The sequence below is a fragment of the Terrapene carolina genome, unplaced genomic scaffold (genome assembly GCF_002925995.2).
Source record: "Terrapene carolina triunguis isolate 2854851 unplaced genomic scaffold, T_m_triunguis-2.0 Scaffold234, whole genome shotgun sequence".
NCBI classification, from domain to species: Eukaryota; Metazoa; Chordata; order Testudines; family Emydidae; genus Terrapene; species Terrapene triunguis.
In genome coordinates this window covers 13719535-13743564 of record NW_020664585.1, presented here as the reverse complement: position 1 = coordinate 13743564, position 24030 = coordinate 13719535, and the positions used below count along the sequence as shown (strand labels likewise).

The following is a 24030-nucleotide window of genomic DNA, read 5'->3' as shown; positions in this document are numbered from 1 at the left end:
ATTATAGGTTGTGTTAAGTGCCTTTCAGATCTTTCATATTTATATCGTTATGTTTTCTCCAGAAAAGTCATTCTCGCAGTCATTCTGAGAATGACGATCAATAATGTCTTAATGCAGTGAAGATCGGCAGCAATGCTTAGCTGCTCTCAGTAGACAAAACTGAAAAGAATAGTTAATTAATTTGTAATAATAATCTTCTGTTTAAAAATCCCCATTGGGGTTCCCAGGCAGAAGTGAAAGTTAAATAAAAGTACCTTATTAAGGGGGGGAGAAAAGTTTAGTCAAGCACAACCATTGTGCTCTGTGAGCAGATTACAATTTAAAAAAGGTCTTTGACAATTCAAGAAGCCAGAAACTAAATTTAGCAAAACAATACTTCAGCCTTCCCAGAGTCCCTTAGATGTTACATGCCAATCTAGTCTCAGAACCATTGACTCAGCATTCACATACTCAGATGCTTGGTGTGGAAAAGTAATCTTATATTAGATAGATTAGAAAGAGAGAGAGAGAGAGAGAGAGAGAGAAGAATATTACTTAGATGTTACACCTGACTCAACATGTGCTGAAAATCCAGCGTGGGATTCACCTGGAGAAAGGGTAAACCCTCCAGTGTGGGATTATCCTGTGACCACTAAAATTATATATTAAGCCTGATTCAAACACCATTGAGGTCAATGGGAATCTTTCATTTGACTTCAGTGGGGTTTGGGTCATGCCTCTTGGTAGTTAATAAACTCAAGTAGTTAGTAAATATGGGTGGGTGAAGCAGTAAAAAGGTGAAAAGAAGCCAAAGCTGCAAAGTTTGGATCTAGCTGCTATACTCTTCAACATTTGGGGGTGTTTCGAGTTGGCGATGCTGGAATTTCGAGTTTGGCTCTGGCTCAGCTCTACTTAGAAGCTTTGACCATTGGTTCAGATAAGCATCTGTGGTTATCCAAACCCTTTGGGTGCCCCCATTTTGGTTGGGACTCCCATAAGATTATACTGTCTTATTAAATGTCTGAAATACTATGAGAGCTGCTTTCTGTGTGATATTTGGACACTCTTGGGGTGGTTCTAGTTAGGCCTGGAAACATGTATATTGAGACATGTCCAAGCTTCAACAAACCTTTAGTTTGAATTTGCTTTGAAAAATGAGTGAAAGTTCAGTGGTAGAGCTGAGTTTAATCTGTGTGTATCAGAGGGAGACTCTACCTCCATTCAATTGGTGAATTTGATTAGATTTCACTTTTCTGCTATGATTCTCACAAGCAACCTTGTTTTGATTCTGGCAAATACAGACATACAAGAACTTAAACACCAGATACACCTGGGAACTCTCACTTGAACACCCACTGACATGAAGAGTTCAAAAGTACAGTATCCCACATGAGCCATGCACTAACAAGAGCTACTTTTCTGGTTTATCCATTGTTCAGTGTTATACCTGAATGTTGCATCCTAACAGATCTACTGTGGTGTGACTGATGTGCAGTTTCATCCATACACTAAGGCTGAAATTTTCAAAGCTGACTAAGGGGGTTGGATGCCCAGTTCTCATTAGAAATTAGTGATAAGTGAGGGTTTGAAAATCGCACCCTAAATTCTCATGTAAAACCTTGTACTCCAAAGGACTCCTTATCTCTCTGTCTTCCTTGGTACTCACGTGGCCCTCATCAGTGATCGTCTCACAATCATTAACAGATTTTATCCTCACAACATTGCTGTGACTGTAGGGAAATATCTCCATTTTACAGATGAGGAACGGGGTAGAATTAAGGTCCACAAATCACACAGGAAGTCTATGGCTGATCTCAGAACCGGACCCAGAACTCTTGAGTCCCACATCAGTGCCCTGTCCTTCTGACCATCCTTCCTTCCCAGTCTAACCTCCATTTTGCCCACTCAAACTCCCACATTTGCATACACATGTAGGTATTGTGGATGCAAACGGGGAATATTTTTGATCAGCTGGCTGTTTGCATGGATTGTTATACCCAATTTATGAATGTGAATACAGTTCAGCCACGCAAGTGTGGAGCTTGTAATATGCAAATAGATAAACTCCCACATATTACTGCTCCTTTGGGAAAAAAATGTGGCTTTAAATATTGACTTTCATTATATTTTAACTGTTGTAAATTTCACCACTTTTGTCCATCTTCTGTATAGAGATAGGGTAAGCATTCTAGTTGTGACTCTTCCTAGCACACCTTAAATAAATGTACAGCAATATAATGGCTTTTCTTGATGCATTTTCATCCATGCAATAAACAGGAAAGGGATGTCTCGCAAAGGGGACATACAGCCAGATGGAACCAATGCCAGCGTACTAAATTGTAGCAACTCCCAGTGTTGTCCCACTGCAAAGAAATCTGCAAACCTGTGTAATCCTGCCAGCAAGCTGCTTTTCCTGTATGTTTGCATTTCTGTGCTTTTCCACCTGCTGTTGTCACCGAGACCTTCAAACTCAAAGGACAAACATCCCTTCCCCATAAATGGGGAAACACTAACTCAGCACAGAAGCAGGCAGCAATTTTTCAGGCATTTTATTTTCATGTGCCAAATGGAATTAATTACAGTAAATAGTTCACTTGAAATTACAGTTCCCTTGATTGCAATAAAAATCACTTTTTGACCTAAACATGGTGTAGGAAACATATCTCAACTCTCTCTTCTCTTGGCATCCCACGTGCACCAGAGGCAGGGTTGTTTTTTTAAATGGACTTTTAGATGAGCTAATTAGATTTGATCTTGAACAGCATTTTGAGAAGTCTGATTTCACACGGCACCAAATCTGATGAACATGGAATTGGACTGCTGACCATCGCTTAGAAAATGTCATAGGCCTTCGTAGTCAATTTCTATGTTCTAGCAATTTTGGACTGTTAATGCTCTGGGATGATGCAAGAATTAAATATCAGAAGTGATACTTATATATTACCTTCAAGTGCAAAATGGTGTATAATCATCTGGATTAATTATGACTCAGGGTGATTTTCCACACATTTTTAGCTGAAACATTTTGCATTGGACTAAATTGGGATTTCATTTTGCAGCTTGGTGTTGTCAGCGTAATGTGCTCTATGTCTTTTAGATTTGTGAAAATACATGGCAATGCTTTAAAATGTATGGTCCAGTTAGTTAATAATGGTCCCAATTAGCTATCTAAATTCCAGTGGAAATCCTATAAAAGTATTTATAAAATCCACATGAATGCCAAATGAGTTGCACAGGATTATTTTTGTTGCAGTGAACACCTAAGGAATGAATGCTTTTGGTTGAACTATTTTGATCCCCCTTCATACAAAATAGACAGAAGTTTCAGAAATGTTCACTATTCATCAAGTCAGGCACAAGCCAAAAGAAGAGGGAATGTAGAAGGAAGGAAGGGTTTATGTAGCTCTCCCACAAGCAGCCCTTGCTGCTGCTGAGTATATTATTAATATATGCAGGTTGTTCACCTGCTAGGCTGATCTGTGGGCGCTATTGACTAATGCATTTTTCTGTTTATATTTGCTCTGTTCTCTATTCATCTCGCTCTATATTTCTTGCAGCAGTTTCTCAGTGTTGTTGCAGTGCACAAAAAAGCACTTATTGTGGAAGCTATCAGTTTTGTTGCTGCCATGAAAAGCATAATACAGACAAGTGTCTCGGCATATAGGTGGTCGGCTCAGTAGTGATACAGGGATGCTAAACCTCCTGCTCCTTCCAGAGGGCACCTGCAGTAAAGCATTAGCAAAACTTCCTGTGCCATGCTTAAATATTCTGCTCTTCTGTTGTAATTCTTACTCATGGACAGGAGGCAAATTTCAGTCTTCTATGGCAGAACCTAGCTGAGCCAGTACTGACAGTGTGGATATCTCTCTGGGGAAAATGTTGTTTAATAGAGAAATCACGTTTGGAAATACTGTGATTCATGATATTCCATGAGTATGACAGTTCGTTCTTCCTTACTCTTCTCCAAGACACTTCTGTAAGTTTCTTACCTGGGGAAAACAAGGTCAAAAATGTCTTTCTAAACATCTGTGTTCTTCTACCACATCCATCACCAGATATCAGAGTCCAGTTGGCCAACACTTCCTTTCTAATAAATCACCGTTATTATGCAGTGTGTTGGCCATTTTCCATTTAGATGAGAAGACTCCAAATCTAACAGCTGCCTTTTGACACTATTCGAGCTCCTGCTTTGTGTACCGATGAAAACATTGATATCATGCTCTCCAGATCACTGCGGGCAAGTAGAATTTTGATACAGATTGCAGCCAGAATGTTCAAACATGAGTGCCTAAAGTTAGCTACCTAAATCCTGGCTTAGGCACCTGAATATGAGTGGCCTGATTTTCAGAGGTGCTGAGGAGGTAGAGAGGGAGAGAGGGCTGGGCGGTGCTAGGCCACTACTCCTGGATCTAGGACATGGTCCCAACATCACAACCCCCTTTCTGGGACAACAGCCGTCTGTTGCTACCAGCTAATATAGTTAGTCCTGTGGCTCAAGGGCTAGCCGTTTCCTAAAACACAAAACCAAAAACCAACCCAACCAAATGAACCACACCTAGGAAACTGCATACAAAAAAACCATGTAAAAAGAAAGTTATTTAGGTTCCAAGTCAAGCCCTGGAAAAGTTAGCAAATGCCAGTTTTACGGTTGCTCGGGTAATCTTAATACTTCCTCCTTGTGCATATGCATTATGATACATTCTGCAATTGCATGATCACATACTATATTTTCCCACACATCTCTTGCCTCATTCAGTGCACAGATTGGATGCACAGGGTCCAAATTAAGGTAGCCCGGGCAACTGTAAGTCCAGCATTTCCTAACTTCCCAGGGCTTGACTTTGCAACATAAATAACCTAGGTGTTTTTATGTAATACACACAGGCTGCGTCTACACTTAGAGATTGGTATGCAATGCCCAGCTCCTGTGAACTTACTCGTGCTAGCTCTCATTGAGCTTGCTGGCTAAAAATAGCTGGGGTAGCAGGGGCTAGCTACAAACTCACCTGGACCCTGTGAGTGCATACTTGGGGTAGCTAGCCCATGTCGCTGCTCAATACTGCTACTGTGATGAATGTCTTCTCAAACTGGGAATCACACTCCCAACTGCTAGTGTAGGCCTAGCCCAGTGGTTCCCAAACTGGGGTTCGCAAAATGTTACAGGGGGTTCTCAGGAAAAAATTCCCTAATGGCAGACAGAGCTGTCCCTAGGGACCCTAGGCAGCACGGGGCCAGCAGCCTGGAGCTCCTGGACTTCCAAGATCTAAGCAGATCAAAGCAAGCGTTTCTATCATACTGAGGAGATTTAAAATTCAAGACTCCATATAAGAAATGGAAAGGGAGGTGGATATTTTTTGCTTTTTTAAAAATTAAATAGGCAGCTAGTATTGTTCTTCATAATAATTTTAAAAACAAGTTTAAGCTTTGTTGTAACGTGTGCTGTTTTCCTGGACTGCTCAAGACCTGAATGCTTGTGTAGCTGGAACTCTTTGAGTTGACTTCTTAAATACTTTCATGCTGTTTCACATCTGATACTCCTTGATGAAACATAGGAGCCTTGTCTTATAACAGGCTTATTCAAAGTGATACAAGCTACGAAAGTGAGAGCTTGGAAGAGTGTTGCTGTTTTCATAATGTAATAAAAATACTGTTATGATAAATAATTAATAATAATAAATAGTGTGTAATAAGCATGTCATAAAAACAAATTTTATATTTCCAAGATCACTGCTTTTATAATTCATAGTCAGGTAAAAGAGAAAATCCCTGGAAATATTCATTTTTAGGAGGGGGTTCGCAAGACTTGACATTTAGGTGAAAAGGGTTCACAGGTTTGTTAAAGTTTGGGAACCACTGACCTAGCCACACCCACGCATACTCCCTCTTGCCAAAAACACCTGCTGTGATGCATTATGCACACACTTGAGAAAAGTTAATATGATCCTAGAGCTCCATAAGAGCTAAATTGGCTTTTACAAGAAATTATGGCCACTAGGTGAGGATCCTTAATTTAACTGATCTCTTTTGTGCAACCACATGCCTAGCACATTGTGGTAGCTGAGTGACAGCCATAATACTAAGAGATGGATTCAGTTTACCGGCTATGTCAGCCAAGGAAGATATTTCTTTGGCCTGGTCTACACTAGGCTTTTATGTCGAATTTAGCGCCGTTACATCGAATTAACCCTGCACCCGTCCACACCACGAAGCTATTTAGTTCGACATAGAGCTCTCTTAAATTCGACTTCTGTACTCCTCCCCAACGAGAGGAGTAGCGCTAAATTCGAAATGGCCATATCGAATTAGGCTAGGTGTGGATGGAAATCGATGCTAATAGCTCCAGGAGCTATCCCACAGTGCACCACTCTGTTGACGCTCTGGACAGCAGTCCGAGCTCGGATGCTCTGACCAGCCACACAGGAAAAGCCCCGGGAAAATTTGAATTCCTTTTCCTGTCTGGGCAGTTTGAATCTCAGTTCCTGTTTGGACATCGTGGCGAGCTCAGCAGCAGTGGCAACGATGCAGAGCTCTCCAGCAGAGATGCCCGTGCAATGTAATAGAAAGAGGGCCCCAGCATGGACTGATCGGGAAGTCTTGGATCTCATCACTGTGTGGGGCGATGAGTCCGTGCTTTCAGAGCTGCGCTCCAAAAGAAGGAATGCTAAGATCTACGAGAAGATCTCTAAAGCCATGGCAGAGAGAGGATACAGCCGGGATGCAACGCAGTGCCGCGTGAAAATCAAGGAGCTGAGACAAGGCTACCAAAAAACCAAAGAGGCAAACGGACGCTCCGGATCCCAGCCCCACACATCCCGTTTCTACGAGGCACTGCATTCCATCCTAGGTGCGGCCGCCACCACTACCCCACCAGTGACCGTGGACTCTGAGGATGGGATATTGTCTGCGGCCGGTTCCTCGTCGGACATGTTAGCGGACGGGGAAGATGAAGAAGGAGATGAGGAGGACAATGCAGTCGACAGCGCTGGCACCGCTGATTTCCCCGACAGCCAGGAGCTCTTCATCACCCTTACCGAGATCCCCTACCAACCGTCCCCATCCCTTACCCTGGACACAGAATCAGGGGAAGGATCAAGCAGTAAGTGCTTTAAACATCTAAACATTTATTTTTAACAGAACTGAATTATTTACAATATTAACAATGGCTTATTTCCTAAAGTGCTTTAAACACGTAAACAGTTATCTGCAACAAAACTGGAATATTTACAATATCAACAAAGGGTTTCTCATGATTTCTCTGCCTTGGGCTCTTCACTATTTAGTCCCAACTATTTAAACATTTTTTTACAATGTCCGGGTATTCATGATTATGCAGCCCAAGACGCTCCACTCTTTAGTCCCAGTGCACCTACACGAAAATCCGGTCAATATGGCCGGGGATAGAGACGAAATCCTCATAGGAGAACTCCTCGTAGGTCTCATGGAGGTACAGTTCCAGCCTGTTCATCAGGTTCCTGGGTAGGGCGATCTTATTGGGCCCTCCGTGGTAGCACACGTTTCCCCGCCACGACACAATCAAGTATTCAGGGATCATCGCACGGCACAGCATAGCGGCATACGGCCCTGGTTTTTGCATGCTTTCCCTCAGCATGCGTTCCTTCTCGCTGTCCGAGATCCTCATGAGGGTGATGTCGCTCATGATGCCCTGCTTTGAATTAGGGAGGGGAATGTTAGTATTGGGACTGCTTTACAGCCACGCGGTGGAGGGAGAGGGGCAGCATACAGGGATCTTTCCCTGGGACAGCCGCGAGGGGGTGGGACAGGGGCCGAGTTCATGCTTGCCTGATTGCTGGCATTGAGACTGGCATTGCTTTCAATGTGACAGGAGGCCAGTGCTCCTATTAAAGTTTTAAGCAGCCACAAGTCTAGGGCTTACCATGATTGCTGGCTACAGAAGTTCAGGTGTCCTGCCACGCTTCTCAGATCACTGCAAGACCACTGCAAAGACCACTGCAAGACCCCAGGCACTGAAGGCGAGGGCCGAAAATTCGACCTTGTCCTGAGTGCGCATGTGAGAGGTGGAGTGCATGGTCTTGTTCACAGAGAAAGACTAGGTTCTTTGTACACAACTTCATTTATCTGTCTCAGGAATTCACTCCCTTTTTCCCATTCCCACAGACACATCTGCGACTGTCTCCCAACCGAGCCTGTCAGCACACTCCCAGAGGCTAGCGCAGATTAGGCGGAGGAAGAAGAAGATGCGTGAAGACATGTTCTCAGAACTAATGGACTGCTCCCGAGCCCAGGCAGCCCAGCAGACACAGTGGAGGGAGAACTTGTCACAAATGCACCGAGCAGTCATGGAACGGGAGGAGAGGTGGCGTCAGGAGGACCAGCAGGCTACTGAAAAGCTGCTTGGACTAATGAGGGAGCAAACGGACACGCTCCGGCGCCTTGTGGATGTTCTGCAAGACCGGAGGCAGGAGGACAGAGCCCCGCTGCAGTCTATCTCTAACCACCCTCCCCCGCCACCAAGTCCCACACCCCCCTCACCCAAAGTACAAAGAAGGAGGGGCGGCAAGGGCCGTTAAAACTTTCAGTCAACCCCTGCAGACTGCTCTAGCACTAGAAGGCTCTCATTCCCCAAAATTTGAAAAGTCCTTTCCTACCCACCTCACAGAAGCCCCCCTGCAAGTTTCACCCCCCACGTTTCATGTGTGGTTCATAATAAAATATTCGTTTCTGTTAATTACTGTTTCCATGACTTTCTTTTGGAGGAGAGTCTGTCTGAAGGGGGGGAAGGGGCTTGGTAATTGGACAGGACAGTCACCTTTAGCAGGGTACAGAGGCGGGGTCAGGCTCAGCATCAGGACACATACACAGTGCAGTCACTAGTGACCCTGGTCAGTCTGGGAGGTGGTTTTCATCTCCTGGGGGGGAGGGGGGGGTTGCTCTGTGACTTTGTGGCGAGGGAGGGCAGTTACAGATCTTATGCTGCGGTCCTTATCCTGGATCACAGAGCCACGCAGCAGGGGATCTGTAACCCTCCTCCCCCAGGCAGAAACTCACATAGCTGACACATACACGCAGTTCCGCCCAGGAGTGATGGCAGGCTCCGTTGAAACAACCAGTGCACCACTGCGGAGCCTGTCATTCCGGGAGTTTAGAAGCATCATTTGCATCAGAACACTAAACCCGCCCCCCGCCACAGTCTGCGTCCCCGGTTTAAAACATTCCCGCGAAAACAGTAATAAAGACAACGGTGTTCATTGACAAAATAGAACTGATTTTATTTTTTGGGAAGGGGGTGAAGGGGGTATGTAACTGGAGGTTCAGCTTCTGTGTCCACAAACTTAACAGTCACTGGTTACCCTGCTCAGTCTGGAACCTTGCTTTCAAAGCCTCCCGGATGCACAGCGCGTCCCGCTGGGATCTTCTAATCGCCCGGCTGTCTGGCTGGGCGTAATCAGCAGCCAGGCTATTTGCCTCAACCTCCCACCCCGCCATAAAGGTCTCCCCCTTGCTCTCACAGAGATTGTGGAGCACACAGCAAGCTGCTATAACAATGGGGATATTGGTTTCGCTGAGATCACAGCGAGTCAGTAAGCTTCTCCATCTCCCTTTGAGACGGCCAAAAGCACACTCCACCACCATTCTGCACTTGCTCAGCCGGTAGTTGAACAGTTCTTTTTCTGTGTCCAGGGCGCCAGTATAGGGCTTCATGAGCCAGGGCATTAGCGGGTAGGCTGGGTCCCCGAGGATCACTGTAGGCATCTCCACATCCCCAAGAGTTATTTTGTGGTCCGGGAAGTAAATACCTTCCTGCAGCCGTCTAAACAGACCAGAGTTCCTGAACACGCGAGCGTCATGAACCTTGCCCGGCCATCCAACGTTGATGTTGGTAAAACGTCCCCTATGGTCCACCAGTGCTTGCAGCACCATTGAAAAGTAGCCCTTTCTGTTAATGTACTGGCTGGCCTGGTGGTCCGGTCCCAGGATAGGGATGTGAGTCCCATCTATAGCCCCACCGCAGTTTGGGAATCCCATCGCGGCGAAACCATCTATGATGACCTGCGCGTTTCCCAGGGTCACTACCTTTGAGAGCAGTACCTTAACGATTGCGTTGGCTACTTGCATCACAACAACCCCCACGGTAGATTTGCCCACACCAAAGTGGTTCACAACTGACCGGTAGCTGTCCGGCGTTGCAAGCTTCCAGAGGGCTATGGCCACTCGCTTCTGGACAGTCAGGGCTGCTCGCATCCGGGTGTCACTGCGCTTCAGGGCAGGGGACAGCAACTCACAAAGTTCGAGGAAAGTCCCCTTCCGCATGCGAAAGTTTCGCAGCCACTCGGATTCGTCCCAGACCTGCAGCACTATGCGGTCCCACCAGTCCGTGCTTGTTTCCCGGGCCCAGAATCGCCGTTCCACAATATCCACATGACCCATTGCCACCGTGATGTCCTGGGCTCTGGGTCTCGTGGTTTCTGACAGCTCTGTGCTACTCTCCGACTTCAGGCCCTCACGGCGGTGCCGTAGCCTCCTCGCCCGATTTCTCTGCATCTGCCTCAGGGAAAGGTGTATGATAATCTGCGAGGTGTTGAGAACGGCCACAACTGCAGCGATGGTCGCAGCATGATCCATGATCGCAGTGCTGTGGCGTCCGTGCTGTCACTGACCAGAAAAGTGCGCGAACTGATTTCCCGCCGGCGCTTTCAGGGAGGGAGGGACGGCGGTAGTGACAGACGGATGACGACACTGACCCAAAAGCACCCTCGACACATTTTTTTACTCAGAAGGCATTGGCGGCTCGACCCATATTTCCAATGGGCAGCGGGGACTGCGGGAACTGTGGGATAGCTGCCCACAGTGCACCGCTTCCAATGTCGACGCTTGCCCCGTTAGTGTGGACTCACAAAGTCGAATTACTGTCCTTAGTGTGGATACACACACGTTCGACTTTGCAATATCGATTCCACATATTCGATTTAAGTAAAATCGAACTACTCTCGTAGTGTAGACATACCCTTTGTGTTATGGTCATAGATATTTGTATTGAGAAAATGTAGCCTTAAAGAGCAAACTTATTAATGCTGAAAGAACTGAAATTTTCAGCCACAAAGAGCAGAGAACACCAGGTCTTGAAGAAATTACTTTTAATTTATTCAGCCCTTTTATAGAGGCAGACATTTTAGTTGTTTGCTGTTAATGCTTCACAATAGCAAAGGAATAGCATCTCTGAGGTTCTGAAAAGTAATTAATGGTTCACTGCACACTGTACCTTAGGAAAAGCTTTTTTAATTACCTATCAAAAGGATTCTGGAATTGATCCAATGGGGCTATCAAGAGGAAAGACTTAGTAAATAGACCTCTGGTTTCTTCATTCAGGGGTTTAATAACATCAACCATCTCTAAGGCCTCTTGTTAGAAACCAGCCATTCCATCAGGGATTGTCCTTCAGTGCTCCAGGGCTTCATGACTTACCAGTTTCATGGCTGCAAGAGCACACATTCATTTTAGATATTTTTCTCTTTCCCACAGAGTATGATGAACTTGTTCCCCACCCAGAAGATAGCTGCATGGTATTAGCATGGTGGGCGTCCATTGATAGTTTTACTGGGGCAAATCACACTTTCAGCTTATCTGAGTGCCATGGAAGAAGAGAAGAGAAATTCTGGTCTATGGGTTTCTGCCTGAAGGCCTGTACAAGGGAGCTGTTCTTGTGGCCATCTGCATTAGAAGATGTATTGGAGCAGGGATGGAAGATTAATTGCTTTCAAAGAGCATTGGGTAGATTACCCACTATTGTAAGATCAATTATTGGGGAAAGTAGCAAAGAGTCCTGTGGCACCTTATAGACTAACAGGCGTATTGGAGCATGAGCTTTCGTGGGTGAATACCCACTTCGTCGGATGCATGGCGAAATGGGTATTCACTCACGAAAGCTCATGCTCCAAAACGTCTGTTAGTCTATAAGGTGCCACAGGACTCTCTGCTACTTTTACAGATCCAGACTAACACGGCTACCCCTCTGATAATTATTGGGGAGAGGCAGATCCAATGTTATAAAGTTTTCTCCACCCGCACCGTTCTCATGCCTCACCTCTGGAGTAGTCTGGTGACCCCAAGTCTCCATCTCATAGGTTGGGGAAAGATGATTTAAGATTGTTCACGTTAAAATTCATAATTTAAATTTTTTATGCAGATTGGGCAGTATAGATTAGAGTACAGGATTAACAATCCCCCAGTGTGAAACAACTCTTAATCTGGCACAAATCTAGATCTGGTCAGGACCCAGAATTTCCATTCCATGGGAAATTCTGAAATTAAAAAGAAAAGTCATTGTGAATCAGAACAAAACGTTGACATTTTGAAATTTCCCTCAAAACGAAAATTCTAAAAAGTTTAGATTTGGGACCATCAAGATGTTTAGTATGTATGAATATGAAATAGTATGTATTAAATACAATATGTTAAATTATACATATAAATTAATTAATGTTTTAATCTAATATAAAAGTAAACAAAAAATCAAACTTTTTCCCATTAAAAAAAAGTCATCAGAATGAACATGTTCCTGGAAAACTTTTCAATTTTGACTCAGCTGCATTTTTTGATGGAAAACTGTTCTGTCAAAGTTTTCAACTAGCTCTACGTAAATCCAAGGATAATTTGTTAGCTCTTTATGAAGCATTGCTTAGACCACATTTGGAGTATAGTGTCTCATGCTGGCCAACCTATTCGACTTCAAATATGACCTTGTTAAAACAGAGAGTATATAGCATAGAGTGTCCAAGATTAAAAATGGAATGGACAGAATTACATAGGAGGAGGATGACTAATTGGGATGATTTGTGTTTGAGAAAAGATGAGTGAGAAGTGACCTGATTAAAGTGTTTCAACCAGCTTCAAAATCCATGCCCTAGTAGAGATTTTTAATACCCCTAATGCCAGGACGGTGCAGGGAACTTTTGCTTTTGGAGCATTTTTAAAACCCCGAAGGAGAAGTTGGGGGATGAATCATCCCTATCTGTAGTTTGGTTAGTGTCCGTATTAAAACAAGACTTTTCCGATGGGGCTGTTTTTAGGTCTGTTGACTCCAATTTACCCCAGCGGAGGATCTGGCCCAAAATACAGACCAGATACATTAGTGCAGGGATGCTTGCACACCCATTGTATTGTGTGTACATAACTGATGCCAAGGCTTTTGAATAGGTACATCTTGCCCAACTTTCATCTGACTTACCATCTTGCCTGAGGCTACGTCTACACTACCCGCCTGAATCGGCGGGTAGAAATCGATCTCTCGGGGATCGAATTATCGCGTCTCGTCGGGATGCGACATTCGATCCCCGAATCGACACTTGTACTCCATCAGGGGAGGTAGGAGTAAGTGCCATCGACGGGGGAGCCGCGGAGGTCGATTTGCCGCCGTCCTCACAGCGTCTACCACCCCCGCTTGTACCCTAAAGACCAGCTCGTCCACTTTTCCCATCTTCCCGGCAGGGTAATAAGGAGGCCAGTGCATAGGAAGTCTCTTCTGGCTGCTCAGATCGTTCTTCCTTATTCGTTGGCAATGAGTCAGGAATCAGTCTTGCTGTCGTTAATGTGGACGCTCTGCCTGGGACTATGAGACACCTCAGTCTTCACCAGGGTAATAATATGGAACACTTCCCATGCTGTTTCCTGCCCCACTGCCCTAGAAGGTAACAGGACAGGCTGCCCTCTAGCTTATGCACAGGGAATTCCAAGCTTGTTGGACGAGATAGGGAGATGTTCCATACAGGTCATTACCAGGCTTGGCACTGCTTGGCTTATAAGATATGATGGGATCAGAGCTCCCATGTGGAGCACAGCACAGAAATGCTAATCCATAAGCAATATTGGGTACACTTATTAGCTCTCAGCTGTTTCTGATATAAAACAAAAGTTCTTTCTGGCTTTTCCCATTAGATACATTATTGATTCCCCGTTGTTTAGCACTAGCTAGGTTTTCTAATTAAGTAGTGACTTTAATTATACCACAAAGCATATAATATAGATCTTGATTATTAACACTGGCCTATGGGATAATGACAGGAAAACTGGCAAATCCAACTTAAACAGAATCATAAAACTGAATGCACTTCTCCAAAAACCCATTCTACATTCATATGCAACAGTTTCCCCCTTGTTACATGTTTGCAGTGTCTTATTGTATATTAATTGTCAAAGCCAAATTCTGCATGACTATTAGCTCTAATAAGTGTAGATGAAGTGGTTGCTGCATTTGAGTAGGCAGGAAACCTGGAATCGCATTCTTAGTTGATTTCAACATTGTTTAAACACATTACAGTTAGATATTCTTCCCTGTGCTCTGCCCGCTCCAGAAAGTTTGCGTGATGAGATGGATAGCTACAAGCACAGGAGACCTCAGTATGCCCAGTCCTCGGAGTAAACAGTAGCTGCTACACAAAATGTTGAGTTAAGAAGTGTTGACAAATGTATGAAAGAAAACCTAAGGGAAGCTTTCTAATAACGAGATCTATTAAAGAATGGAATCACCTCCTTGGAGAAATTGGGGAAGAGACTTGCACTATAGAAAACTGGACTCAGCACTAGAAAATATACTACATTGACAATCTTTTAATGGACAGGTCTGAACCAGTTGACCAAGCAGACCTTTTGCATCCTTAATTTCCCTTATTCACTCTCATGCTCTATATTGTTGAGTGTGACCTGCTTCTGCATGAGGGTCTTAAAGACACAATTGCTCTTTCTAATGAATGCAAGTAAAGTTTTGAGAGTCATGGTAGTTTCTTGGAGTTGGAAAAAGAGAACTATTACTATTTTAAAACAGAAGGAGTTTTTCCTCCGTAGGAACTGCAGCCTCAGTCAAGCTAAACAAGGCACACTTCTCCATGGGCCAGTGTTCGTACAGTACATGTGGGTCCAAGAGGGGTCCCCATGTGCCAGATACTGCAGAACTGTCAGTCCACTTTTGCTGTAGTCTCTGTAAGCAAATTTCTCATGTCCTGTCGTAGCTGAACATTATGGGCTTGTGGGTGGTAGCAGAACTTTCTGAAATGGTTTTGCATAATTCTGGTGAAGTTACACTGTTTTCTTGGTAGTGATTTGAAATCCTGATTCTTTATGCCGGGGTAGAGAGGCCAACGGTGAGTTTGTATTTCATTTAAACAATATAGAATGTTACTAAAACCTGGAGGGAAGGAAGCAGGAAGAGAGCTCAAGTTTTACTGTGTTTGGGAGACTGCAAAGTGTAATGTGTACACCTGCTTCTTCAACGTAAAGGCAGAGAGCAGGGAGAGGTTTGTGTATCTCCACAGATTGCTCCTAGTTTACCTGTCCATCTCCTTTCTGAGCCAACTCTTGCTTTAAACTGGCAGATGCACAGGATCACTCATATATTAAAGGACGCAAGGATTGTGTAACCTGAACAATTAGTGCACCGTTAGTATTTGACAGGCTTTGATGAAAAGGCAAGGCAGCAAATCTGTGCAGCTGCTTACCCAACTGTGTTCTGAGCACCCGTTAGTGCCACCAAATTGAGCACCACTGATTGGACTCCTTTCCACTTGCACGAACGCTACACGGGCACAGACAGCACAGGGAGAGATTCAATGGTATTGACTCCAAAGCACAGGTTACCCATGATTAGTAGCTCCGAGATAAGTACTCAAAAATGTATGTAATGTATCTGAACCTCTTAGATATGAACAAGTGGCCTGGAAATCTCCTGGGAACACCTTTTCTCCCTAGATTTGTCATTTCCATCTGTAGGTTGGGCTGGAGGTGAAGAATCTCCAAGATACACCTCTACCCCGATATAACGTGACCCGATATAACACGAATTCGGATATAACGCGGTAAAGCAGCGCTCCGGGGGGGCGGGGCTGCGCACTCCGGTGGATCAAAGCAAGTTCAATATAACACGGTTTCACCTATAACGCAGTAAAAAATTTTGGCTCCCAAGGACAGCGTTATATCGGGGTAGAGGTATATTTGGTTTTTGAGCTTGGTTCTTAAGTGAGTTAAGATTCAGGAAGAAAAAAGAATAATTTATCTGAACTAAATAGTTTGTCTTTCTTACAATATGCAAGAATCTATGCATCCTCCTCCTTCTGATGCATACGGATTTACTTGTTTTTAACAGCCACTTAGATGTAACCAGCACTTTTGGGGAGCCACCTGCTATTACTAGCAGGTGGCTTATTCACAGTCACATGGTGAGATCTATATAGCATATATGCATTCATTACTGCTTTGAAATCATTTGCTACCATTAGAATGAAGAAAGAAATGAGAAAACAGCCTTGGCACATTCTTCATATATACAAAAGCCTTTCTAAACAAAATCTGTTAGACAGAACTGACATCTGTCATGGGAAATTTCCAGTTGTGCTAGAAACCCAGCATGGAAATTCTTGAATTCCAAAGCTTCATCAATTGTAGAGGAACATTAAATATTATTAAAGTGATGACATTGAGGAAATGTGAGACTGTGTACCAGTAAGGATATCTACCACTGAGAGAGAAATGGCACAACTTCAGCATTTATACTTGAAGCGCTAGATGAAAATTGGGTAAAAAAAAGCCCATTGTTCTGTTAATTACTCTTTTATCAAATGTGAATTAACAATGAGAAAATCCTCAGCTGGTATAAATCAGTTTTGCATTTAATGGTAAAATAACATTGTATCTGTATTATAGACCCACAGCAAAATTCTGAATTTGGATCTACACCAAAGAGTTGTTTTTCTTTTAACACTGAAGAAGACTTACATTGTATACTCCACTCTTTGTTCCCTATGCAGAATTCCTGATCGTGTGTGTGGGAGTTTTAAGTGGCAACCAACTGCAGAATAATCAATTGGGATCTGCAGAATTTTTTCCACAATCTGAAAATCTTTCTGGGGTGACCTCTTCAAATTGCATTTGTTGGTCTTTTGTATGTGTAAGTCTTGTAAAATTTGACCAAATCAATCAAGAGCTGTGGAAGGACCATCCAAAAATATTTCCTCTCCATCAGTGACTCACAGTTAAAACCAGTTTCAGAGTGGTAGCCGTGTTAGTCTGTATCAGCAAAAACAACGAGGAATACTTGTGGCGCCTTAGAGACTAACAAATTTATTTGGGCATAAGCTTTTGTGGGCGAAAACCCCACTTCATCGGATGCATGCAGTGGAAAATACAGTAGGAAGATATATATACACAGTACATGAAAAGATGGGAGTTGCCTTACCCAGTGGGGGGTGAGTTCTAATGAGACAATTCAATTAAAGTGGGCTATTATCAACAGGAGGAAAAATCACTTTTGTAATGGTAATCAGGGTGTCCCATTTCAAACAGTTGACAAGAAGGTGTGAGTAACAGTAGGGGAAATTAGCAGGGGGAAATTATTATTTTTTTAACTAATTTTCTTTTAAACTAATTTCCCCCTGCTAATTTCCCCTACTGTTACTCACACCTTCTTGTCAACTGTTTGAAATGGGACACCCTGATTACCACTACAAAGGCCCTTATTAAGGCAACTCCCGTCTTTTCATGTACTGTGTATATATATATCTTCCTACTGCATCTGATGAAGTGGGGTTTAGTCCACGAAAGCTTATGCCCAAATAAATTTGTTAGTCTCTAAGGTGCCACAAGGACTCCTCGTTGTTTTTACAGTTAACACAGACTCACCTGTGCAATGGCATTTTAAAGCTCATTTCTTTTCTGTCTCCTGGGTATATTGCTGGTTGTTGCCTCCTGTCAGTTCCAGGGAGAGAAAGGTATTCCTGTACATTTCTGAACTGTCATGTCATGTTACACTCCACTGTATCACATCAGAAGATGAAGGCGAGGTGGGTAATGGGACAAATCCAGCCATGAATTCAGATGATCCCTTTGGAAGTTTGGTTAAATGCATCCCTATGAAGCTGAATCTCCTAGTCCATGTAAAGCTTTAAAGTAGTTACTTTAAATCCCCTGGGATTAGGGGTTTTCCTCCTTTTGCTTAAAATTTGCACCTGAATTAGTTCCGTTCAATTCTGAAGTCCATACGATTTCCAAATACATCCCTTGATACACTTTTAAAAATATACATCTCTTGATTATGGTACTTATGCAGAGAAAATCCATCTTAGTGGATGCCTCTCCCAGCAGTTCAGCAATGAGAAAATCAAGGTTTGAGGCTAATTACACAAGAGGTGTTTTTTATAAACGCGTCAGGCCGTTTTACTCTTCTGCCTGAAATAAAAATGAGTTGTGGACTCGAAGTCAGTGCAATGTTTCATTTTAGTAGTGTCGGTGCTTGTTTGCTTTGCCTGTGCCTCTTGTTTTGTGTGAATTTAGTGCTCATAAAAGTGAGGGACTCCTAACATTAATAGAGCCACAGATATGGTACTAGTGCCAGCTGGCAAGATATAAGCTCCCCACCGTGGTATGTCCACAGCATAGCTTTGCCAGTTCACTTCAGTTTGATCTGCGTGCCTTCCCAGCTCCTGAACAGTGCCTGCTGGTTAAGCCATGTGATGGTGGTTTTGTGGCGTGGAAATATGGAGCCTTTATTTTATGTTTTTCCAGTTGGCGTGAAATATTCTTGGCTTCCATATTACCACCTTCCTCTGAGATTTTGCAGGCTAAACGGTCAGGCTGGGTCACCACTTTGATGGGAGAACTCAAAGGGAAACCTAGGTGTTCTGGGAAGTGATGTTCGTGATGCATTAGGGACATCTTTTTCTCCAGCTTGGTACTGAACCAAGTTCTCCATCGTGGGGCAGGGGCCACTGGTAAATTGAACGTACTGTCTCGAATTGTGGGCTGTGTGCCTGTGGATAAAAGGAGCCAGAAAGCAGCTGAATATCCCACACCTGGGAATTCCCCTGGAATGGAGAGGAGTTCCTCAGAAAAGCAGCACCATATCTCCACCTCACAGCCCCCAGTATAAGGGTACGGTCAGCATGGGCGTAGTTTGGGGGGGTCAGGAGGGTTCCCCCCCCAAAACTGCAAGCCTCGGGCAGGCTTGGAATTTACCCCACACACACGTGCGGCCCCATTGGCCTGACTGGAGCCCCCCCCCCCCAAATATAGAAGTCAAACTATGCCTATGATGGTCAGAGTACTGGGTGTTCTGGCTGTTCTTGGCTGTCAGATGGTCCCATGGTGACCAATACAGTACAGACATAAAACAGAGCAAGTCTTAGTGAGCTGCACCAGCCCCTAACAGTCCCAGCACTTCAGCAGTACAAAGGTGATGTACAGCCACCTTCCTTTCCCATGTACACTCCCCCACTGGGAGATGCAGCTCAAAATTGAGGCCATTGTCCTTTGGAGCAGATGTAAAACCAGGGTCCTAATCATGGTGGTTATTAAAGATCCTATGACTTCTGTAAGAATAGGACTGTTAGCCCAGATGTTCTGGCCAAAGTCCAACTGGGTAATTAAATTCTGCATACAAAAATTTCCTTGCAGTTTCAACTAATTATAGTATTCATAGGGCAGACATCACCAAGTGGCACTGTTACTCATAGTCTAAGTTCTTTTTTCTTAGAGTGTGATCAAATGTTCAGTCTTGGGAAGACATGCTGTGGTGGTATTAGTGCTCCCAAGTTCTATGTGGAGGTAGTGGTCCTTGGAGAGGAAGCTGGGTGAGCAGCTGGACAGTTTGCTCTCTGCCTTAGTCTCTGAGTCAATTTTTGAGGCAGAGTTGCTGTCTTTGAACCAGGCATTGATGTGAGCTGAGACTGCTGAAAGAAGGGGTTGCCCTATTGCCCTATGTGCTATTTGATCAGCTCTGTTCCAGGACTGGTTGTGTAAAATATATATATATATATATATATATATATATATACACACACACACGCACGCACGCACAAACATCCTGGAACAGAGGTGGTCAAATAAGGCACACACAGAATAGTCTCCAGGTCTGTTCTATTGATGTGTCATTCACTGGGAAGCCAATTTGCAAGGCCCTGGAATTCTGCTGTTTCTTAGCAGAGGGCGGATGCTGATGTCAGAAGACTGAGCACTGTTATTCCTTTTCTGTTGAGAGCTGCAGGACACACTGTGTGGAGGATCATGTCATAACTGAAGTGAAGTCAGGCAATGGGGTGGACATCAGCACTTGCTACCCAACTAAAAACTTACGTAGCTGAGATACGCACAAAAGGCAAGGACAACTGTCATGCACACACCAGAGAAAATAGATGAAGGTAGGCATAAGGGCACCCACTGTTTTAGGGCTTAGGAATAGAGGCAGCAGGACAGAGGGGAATATAGGAGGGGGGATTGACATTACCGTATCAGAGGTGGAAGCCAAACTTGAACAGCTAAATGGGACTAAATCGGGCGGACCGGATGATCTTCATCCTAGAATATTGAAGGAACTGGCGCGAGAAAGTGCAAGACCCTTAGCGATAATTTTTAATGAATCTGTAAACTCGGGGGTGGTACCGTTGGACTGGAAAATAGCTAATGTGGTTCCTATTTTCAAGAAAGGGAAAAAAAGTGACCAGGGTAACTACAGGCCTGTTAGTTTCACATCTGTAGTATGCAAGGTCTTGGAAAAAATTTTGAAGGAGAAAGTAGTTAAGGACCTTGAGGTGAATGGCAATTGGGACAAATTACAACATGGGTTTACAAAAGGCAGATCGTGCCAAACCAACCTGATCTCCTTCTTTGAGAAAGTAACAGACCTTCTAGATAAAGGAAATGCGGTGGATCTAATATACCTCGATTTTAGTAAAGCGTTTGATACGGTACTGCATGAGGAATTATTGGTTAAATTGGAAAAGATGGGGATCGATAGGAAAATCCAGAGGTGGATAAAGAACTGGTTAAAGGGGAGACTGCAGCGGGTAGTACTGAAAGGTGAACTGTCAGGTTGGAGGGAGGTCACCAGTGGGGTTCCTCAAGGTTCGGTTTTGGGTCCGATTTTATTTAATCTATTTATTACTGACCTCGGAACCGAATGTAGGAGTGGGCTGATAAAGTTTGCGGATGACACAAAGTTGGGAGGTATTGCCAATTCGGAGAAGGATCGGGATATCCTGCAGGGAGACTTGGATGACCTTGTAAATTGGAGTAATAGTAATAGGATGAAATTTAATAGTGAGAAGTGTAAGGTGATGCATTTAGGGATGACTAACAAGTATTTTAGTTATAAGCTGGGGACGCATCGGTTGGAAGTGACGGAGGAGGAGAAGGACCTCGGAGTCCTGGTTGACCGCAGGATGACTATGAGTCGGCAATGTGACGTGGCCGTGAAAAAAGCGAATGCGATCTTGGGATGTATTAGGCGAGGTATTTCTAGTAGGGACAGGGAGGTGCTGCTTCCATTATACAAGGCGCTGGTGAGACCTCATTTGGAGTACTGTGTGCAGTTCTGGTCTCCTATGTTTAAAAAGGATGAACTCAAACTGGAACGGGTACAGAGAAGGGCCACTAGGATGATCCGAGGAATGGAAAACCTTTCATATGAAAGGAGACTTGAGGAGCTCGGTTTGTTTAGCCTAACCAAAAGAAGGCTGAGGGGGGATATGATTGCTCTCTTTAAATATATCAGAGGGATAAATACCAGGGAGGGAGAGGAATTATTTCAGCTCAGTACTAATGTGGACACGAGAACAAATGGATATAAACTGGCCGTGGGGAAGTTTAGGCTTGAAATTAGACGAAGGTTTCTAACCATCAGAGGGGTGAAATTTTGGAACAGCCTTCCGAGGGAAACGGTGGGGGCAAAAGACCTCTCTGGCTTCAAGTTTAGGCTAGATAAGTTTATGGAGGGAATGGTATAACGTGATTTTAGTCAATTAGGCAATAACGTGCTATCGCTGGTAAAATGAGGGTCTGGCTAGAGAATCTTGCCTGTATGCCCGGGGTTCTACTGATCGCCATATTTGGGGTCGGGAAGGAATTTTCCTCCAGGGTAGATTGGCAGAGGCCCTGGAGGTTTTTCGCCTTCCTCCGCAGCATAGGGCAGGGGTCGCAAGCTGGAGGATTCTCTGCGACTTGAAGTCTTTAAATCACGATCTGGAGACTTCAACAGCTGAGTTAAGGGAAAGTGGGTGGGTCAGCTTTTGTGGCCTGCATCATGCAGGAGGTCAGACTAGATGACCATATTGGTCCCTTCTGACCTTAAAGTCTATGAGTCTATTTAATGTCTGTAGTACATTATGGAATTGGAAGCCAGCTAAGTGTCTGTTTCGCGTGTGGCTGGCTGGCTGCTTCTTGACTTTCCGGAACTGATGGAGGGGTACACTACCTGTTAAAAGTGGCTTTCGATTGTCAAATAGCCACTTAATTTTTTTTCTCCTTTGCTTTAATGGCCAGTGTTGCATTCTCTGTCTTTATTAATGTGTATGTATGTAATTTGCTTTAAAATGATGTAAAGATGGGCTAGCCTGAATAGTACAAAATATATCTCTGTGGCATAGACAGTAGTTCAACAACATTAATAATATTTAAAAAAAACCCCACTTTTTGGGTTCTGCTGCAAAGTCATACTCTACCCCTAAAAACTCGAAAGGGAATTCCAGAAGGAAAGTCACATGTTTCAGTTATCTCCAGCCAAAAAGCTCATACTTGTCTCAGTCAGAAACTGAAGTAAGATTTCATCCACTTTGTGGATGTCTCATTAGGATACTGTTCCCCCAGAGGGTCACAATGCAGTTTACATTAAACTCAAGATAAAAATGATACTGAAGCTTTGCTCCTGCCTTTTCTTCACTGCCTGAAAATAAATATATGACCTAGAGCTAGTGTCCTGGTTTATTGCCTTAGTGTTATTAACCCAAGTGCACCCAGAGGTGGGGAATTTGTATTCTGTTTACTCATCGCAGAGTATTCAACTTCTTTGCATGACAGATCTGGGGAGAGTTTTCTCTGGAAGTTGGAGAAAGGAAATCTTTTAAGTGTTTTAATGTTTGAGGCAAAGGATCTAAGTGAAATAGGGATAAACATTTTCACCTACACATCTACAGGTACAGGGGAAGAGGAATAGAGAAGGTGCCATTGCTAATGCAGCTTCAAATAATTGGGCAGATGGTATCAGAAATAATCTACTGTCAGTGGTGTAGTGTACTTTGTTCTAGAGTTCTATGCATTTTCAGAGCATTTTCAAGTGGAAAGGGCCCTCCATAGACCACTGCTTCTCCACCTCCAAACCCTCAGGGCATGGTTATCAATAAATTATGTTCTGTGAATCACTAGAAAAAGATTTCACAGGCCACTGGTTATCCATGGAATAAAGTTTGAGAACCACTGGCTTGAAAAGATCAAATCAAAGAAAAACATGTGGACAATAAATGAGGAAATTAATTTTAACCAGAAAGATTAATGCATGTGTTACATGTGTGAATAGTTATGTGCTTATGAGATGTCTCCTTCCCTGTACAATACAAACGTTCGTTCCTTAGGTGCCTGATTCAGGAGAGCACCTAAACACATCCCTGAGTCCATCCGTATTTGGGGAAAAGTACTTATGTGCATTCTTAACTTTAACCATGTGCTTAAGTGTTTTCCTGAATCAGGGGGCATGTTAGTTAATACACTAATAATTCCCTACAAAATTGTGTGAAACATTTTGCTTCCTGTCGGGGAATACAGTTATTGCATTGTATTGTGGTCTTGATGTTTCAAGATATGGTAACTTATTACGGTTTTATGAGATAAAGTATCTAATATGGAGCTTGGTTGCCTGCACAGGGAGAAAGTCTCTCTTGGTTTCATTACAAATATGTAACTGCTGGAAATCCAGTAAGAATAAATATTGAAGAATCTAGAAAAATTAGTGGATTCCATAGACCTCAAGACTGTCATGATACAGTCAATGCCTCTTAACAGGGATATGTTTAATAAGGACATTTGCTTAAGAAGAATGGCTGGGAACAATTTCCTCCCAGTATCTTTTTAAAAGGCATGAAAATCAATTTCTGGGTATGCATTTGGACTATGCTGGACAACAGAGATAGCTAGAAAATGATTTTTGAATTTAAATTAAACTGCGAGGTTTTTAAAGAGCCGGTTATAATTAGCTGCTAGGAAATTGCTCTTTACAGTTAGCTTTAAAGTGCCTAAATGCATGTGATTGTTCCATGCTGTACCAGA

General features: G+C 43.6%; 1 protein-coding gene across 1 annotated transcript in view; it reads left to right on the top strand.

The window, feature by feature from the left end:
• GALNT9 (polypeptide N-acetylgalactosaminyltransferase 9) overlaps nucleotides 1–24030 on the top strand; it is a 215926-nt gene that overhangs the window by 42425 nt on the left and 149471 nt on the right. The gene's annotated exons all lie outside the window — the stretch shown is intronic.